The following is a 6,109-nucleotide window of genomic DNA, read 5'->3' as shown; positions in this document are numbered from 1 at the left end:
TATGTTTTAACATTCTATGCTCTAGATTTTTTGGAGGAGGGCTCTAAGTCCTGTGGGGGTGACACTGATCTCTTGCTTCCTTGACCATCCCTCCTATCAATAAACAGTTTGCAGTTTTATGTTTCTTCACTCTCCATTTATTCACTGTATAGGACCTGTCCTCCAAGCTAGACTTTGAGGTCTGAGATCCTTTTCTGGCTTCCTGAGGCAGCCCTTGGAGGGCAGGTAGACGTAGTTTCTTTTCAGGAAAGAATCCAATAAATACAAAACAGTAAAACTGGAAGAGACTAGAGAGCATTTAGTCTAATACTGCCCCGCCCCCTTTTAAAAAATCCTTACCTTCTGTCTTCGAATCAATACTATGTATTGGTACCAAGGGAAGGGCTAGGCAATGGGGGTTAAGTGACTTGCCCAGGGTCACACAGCTAGGAAATGTCTGAAGCCAAATCTGAATGCAGGACTTCCTGTCTCTAGGTCTGGCTCTCAATCCACTGTGCCACCTTGCTGCCCCCAAGCCCTTATTTTATAGAGAAGAAAAACATTGAGGCCCAAAGAGGCAAAGAGACTGGCCCAAGGTCACACAGCTTAGAACTGGTAATGGTAGAATCCAAGTTTCCTGACTTGGTCGACAGCTTTTCACCCCAAGGAAGCCACTTCTGATGATTGACTGGAAGATCTGTGTGCCTGGAAGGTAATTAAAAGCGACTGGGCATTAATAGCCTTTGTGATTTGGCCAGTGAGCAGCCGACCCAGTTCTTTTTTGAAATAATTAATCTCTGCGTGCATCTAATCTCACTGGAGGTGTGAGGAGAGGCAGGAGGGGCCCCTGCTTCCACCTAGCTAAGGAGTTAATAAGATTATTTTTAAATCTATCCCAGGAGGCAAGGCTAAACCATGGCTGTCCTCCCTGCCTACAACCACATAAACTAATTCTGCTGGATTGACCAGGTGTCCTGGGCTCTCCGAGGCATCACGCCTGCTTGCTCACAAACAGCTATGCACACACAGACACACACACACACACACACACACACACACACACACACACATACACACACACACAGAGCTACAGGGACAATCGCATGCACACTGGTCCTCCTCGTCACACAGAGCAGTCACTTTCCCCTTCCCACAGAGAATCACTCAAAGATGATCTCTCCCACACGTTTGCATCACCCCTTCCACCTGTACACCCACATACACACACACTGGAATGCTCAGCCTTTTATAATCACACCCGGACTCAAGTCTCGAACACAAAACCACCCAGGAGTGCATAGACATCCTCCCCCCCCCCCCACGAGCCTAACTTTGCTCAGTGACACAGGTAGAGACGACTCTAGGGTAAGTCATCAGAGGTTCATCCCAGGCTGCCCAAACTGAGAAGGGTGTATTTCCTTCCCTGGTAATATTCCAGTCCGGTTTCCCTGTATTGTTTTTTGCTGGTTCCACACCACAGGTTCCTGCATGCCACATACAATCACCTCCCTTCCTTTGCTCAGGCTACATCCCCCACTCCTATTGCTCCGGGCCCATCATAGCCCACCGCTGGGGCATTTCTACTGCACCACATAGGCTTTTGGGGCCTGGGCTGGAGGGCTGGAGGGGATGAACTCAGAACCAGACAGAGTCATCCTGGGATGAGGATCCTGGATTTACAGTCGGAAAATGTGAGGTCAAGCGGAGGCCCTGTTACTTGTGTCAGCTCTCTTGATGGGCCTTTCCAGCTCTAACATTTTATGTTCTGAGTAGCCTTCCAGCGATGAAGTTCACAGAATCACAGGCTCATGACGTGAGGGCTGGAAAAGACCACAAAAGCCCGATGGTCTTACAGATGAGGAAACTGATGCCCAGGCAGGTTAAGTGACTTGGTTCAAGTTCCCTTAATAATAAGAGTCCTGGGTGAATTCAATATTCTAACATTCTATGCTCTAATACCATAGGTTTTAAGGGTCCTCCCAGCTCTGGCATTCTGTGCTCTAAGTCCCCTCGTAGCCCTGGCGTTCTAGGCTCCAAAGCCCCTCCTAATTCTGACATTTCTGTGTTCTAAGGGCTTTCCCAGCTTTGACAGTTTATATTCTAATATTCTATGTTCCTCAGTCCTTTCTAGCTGCAAATCTATTGATTCCCTCTGAGCATAAGTAATTCACTTTTCTATTCTCCATATTGTTCAATCACTCCTCAACATCCATTTAATTCCACAGAGCATTCTGCACTCTCTCTTTCCTGCTCAGACACAAGGACCCTTGAAAGGGTCAAAATGAAAGGGCCTCGTCTCTATTTTCTGCTCCCATAGCTGCCACCCGAGGGAAGGCCCTCTGCCTGCTCTATTGCAAGAGAAGCCTCTTTTTCAGTCTCCTTTGCTGAATCTTCATCCACATTATAGCCCGCTAATCATGAATAGCCCCAAAACTCTGTCCTGGGTCCTCTTGGCTTCTCCCTCAATACTATCTAACTTAGTGACCTCATTCACTCCCAGGGATTCAACAATCTTCTCTCGGCAGATGATTCTCGGCTCTCTTTGATCAGTCCTGCTCTCTTCCCCGACCTCCGTTTTCATATGTCCAATTGCCAATTGGACATCTCAAACTGAATGTTCCATCTACATCCCAAGCTCAACAAGTCTAATACCAAAGTCATTGTCTTTCCTCCCAAATCTAACCTATTCCTAATTTCCCTGTTTCTAAAAATCCCTTATCGTCTGTCTTGGAATCAATACTGGATATTGGTTCCATTATAGAAGAGCGGTAAGGGATAGGCAATTGGGGTTGAGTGACTTATCCAAGGTCACACAGCTAGGAAATGTCTGAAGCCAGATTTAAATCCAGGACCTCCTATCTCCAGCCCTGATTCTCTATCCTCTAAGCCACCTAGCTGCCTCCACCCCCTTCCCTATTATTGCCAAGGGTACGGCCATCCTAATGACCAAGGCTCACAACCTAGGTGTCATCCTCAACTCTGCACTCTCTCTCTCACCCTACCCCATCTAATCTCTTGCCCAGTATCATCAATTCTATCTTCACGTCACCAGTCATCTACGTGCTCTCCTCTAATCTGACATTTGCAGTGCCCTGGGACAGGCCCTCATGATATCCCAGAGGACCAATGGAGTAGCCTGCTGGTTGGGCTCTCTGCCTCAAGTCTCCCCCCCACTACAATTCATTCTTCACTCAGCTGACAAAGTGATCTTCCTTAAGTGCAGGTCTGACCACATCCTTCCCTGGCCCCCGTCCCTAGCCTCAACACACACACACACTTACACACTCACACACACACACTCACACACTCACACATACACACTCAATAAACTCCAGTGGTTCTCTATAACCTCAGGATGAAATACAAACTCTTGTTTGCCTTTTAAAGCTATTCGTTATTTGGCCCCATCCTGTCCTTCCAGACACTGGTTTCCTTGCTGTTCCTCACCTAAGACACCCCATCTCCTTGTTCTGGACATGTTCTTGGGCTGCCCCCCCCCATCTAGAATGTCTCCCCCTCTGGGGAGGCCTCCACTGCCTGGCTTCCTTCAAGTCTCAGCTGAAGCCCCATCCTCAGGAAGAACTCAACACTAGTGCTTTCCCTTTATTCGTTTATACTGTCTGAATCTTGTTTGTTTTTTCCACTACCCGACTGTGAATTCCTGGAGGGTCCAAACTGGTTTTGTCTTTCCTTTGTATCCCCAGAGCTTAGCACACATAGTAGGTGCTTAATAAATGCTTGACTCTACTTCATCTGACTTCATTCTTTCCCCCTTCCAGTTTATCTTCCATCAGCTACAATAAAAGCATTTCCATTGCCACATATATCTTCCCCATTGGTCCTGCTGCCTACCTGAAATAATTTCTATCAGAGTTTCTCCTTTGTAGATGAAAGGACTCACTGTCTCCAGAAGTCCCCTGTGGAAATGAATATAATTTTTCACATAAAAGAATGTGGCAAAATGGACGGAGAACTAGACAGGGTAGTCAGAAGACCTGTTTAGGACCTAGCTCTGCCACTAATCATATGGGCGAATGTAATCTGGAGAAAAGTAATTTCTCCTCTCTGATCCTCAGTGTTCCCATCTGGGAATGATAATGCTTGAATCACAAAGGATTAGGAAGCTAACTTGAGATGCCATAGACATGATGTCTATTATCTGCTGACTCAGGAAGGGGAAAAGAGAAGGAGGGAGGGAGAGAACATAGATTGTAAAATTGTAGAAGATGATTATTAAACATTGCATCTATGCTAATGTGAAAAAGAAAAATATAATAAAAAAATTTTAAGAACCCAAGAGCTATAAAGTCTTTTACTGTTATTTTTGTTTACACTACTCTCACTATATATAAGTATGCCCAGCTGAATTCTTCCCTTCCCTTTTCATCATCTTGTCTGATGAAGGAGATGGGGTGGCTACATCTCTGGGGTCATAAAACAATGGAATGTCAGGGATAGAATGAGCTTAAGGATGTAGAATGTTAGAGTTAGAAGGGACTTTAGAACATAGGAAGTTAGAGATGGAAGGGGCCTTAATATATAAAATGTCAGAGTTGAGAGAAGTCTTAAAACAGTGTCAGTTGTACAAAAATATTTATAGCTGCGTTCTTTGTGGTGGCAAAAAAATAGAAAACGAGGCGATGCCCTTTGATTGGGGAATGGCTGAACAAATTGTGGTATCTGTTGGTGACGGAATACTATTGTGCTCAAAGGAATAATGAACTGGAGGAATTCCATGTGAGCTGGAATGACCTCCAGGAACTGATGCAGAGTGAAAGGAGCAGAACCAGGAGAACATTGTACACAGAGACCTATACACTGTGGCACAATCCAATGTAATGGACTTCTCAACTAGCAGCAATGCAATGATCCAGGACAATTCTGAGGGACTTATGAGAAAGAAAGCTATCCACATCCAGAGAAAGAACTGTGGGAGCAGAAACACAGAAGAAAAACAACTGCTTGATCACATGGTTTGATGGGGATATGATTGGGGATGTAGACTCTAAATGCAAATATCAATAATATGAAAATAGGTCTTGATCAATGACACATGTAAAACCTAGTGGAATTGCATTTCGGCTATGGGACGGGTTGGGGGGAGGGGAGGGAAAGAACATGAATCTTGTAACCATGTAAAATTATTCTAAATTAATTAAATAAATAAAAAACAGTGTCAGATTTGGAAGGGCCTTATAACACAGGATGTCAGACTAGGCAGACCTTTAGAACAGAGAATAGCAGAACTAGAGGGGGCATTAGAACACAGAATGTCAGAACTTGGAGTGGCCTTAGGACATAGAATGTCAGAACTGGGAGGAACCTTACAACATAAAATGTTAGAACATAGGATTATAGGTGGAAGAAACTTTAGGTCATCAAGTCCAACCCCCTTATTTTACAGAAAGGGGAAGTGTCTTGCCCAGGGTCATATAGGTAATAAATGGTTAAACTAGAATTCAAATTCAGTTTTCCTTACTCCAGTACTCTTTCAAGATCATGATATTATCAATAATAGAAAACTAGAGACTGAAAGTATATGAACAAATAATTCTCAAAAGAAAAATTGCAAACTATTAACAGCCACATAAATGATTCAAATCATGAATAATGAGACAGTTACAAATCAAAACAATGGTGAGGTTTTACCTCACACCATCCCTGCAAATTGGCAAATACAGCAAGAGATTAGAATAGTCAATATTTGGGGCGGGGTGGGGTGGGGTGTTTGTAGGAAAATAGCCATACTGGTGCACTGTTGGTGGAACTGTAAATCAGTTCAGCCATTCTGGAAAGCAATTTGAAATCATCCAAATAAAGGTGCTAGAATATCTATGACCTTTGACTCAGAAGACATAATAGACATATACCAAGGAGGCCATAGATATGAAAAAAGTCCTTATATTCACCAAACTACTTAGAGCAGCATTTTTTTTGTGATGGCAAAAAGAACAGAAACAAAATAAATATCCATGGATTGGGGAATAGCTAAATTGTTGCAATACTTGAATGTAATGGAATTTTACTGTATTATAAGAAATAGCAAATATGATGACTACAGAGAATCATGGGAAAGATGTGTACAAGCTGATACAGAGCAAACAGAGCCACAAAAACAAGCTACACAATG

The sequence above is a fragment of the Gracilinanus agilis genome, chromosome 3 (genome assembly GCF_016433145.1).
Source record: "Gracilinanus agilis isolate LMUSP501 chromosome 3, AgileGrace, whole genome shotgun sequence".
Lineage (NCBI taxonomy): Eukaryota > Metazoa > Chordata > Mammalia > Didelphimorphia > Didelphidae > Gracilinanus > Gracilinanus agilis.
This window is presented reverse-complemented; position numbering follows the sequence as displayed.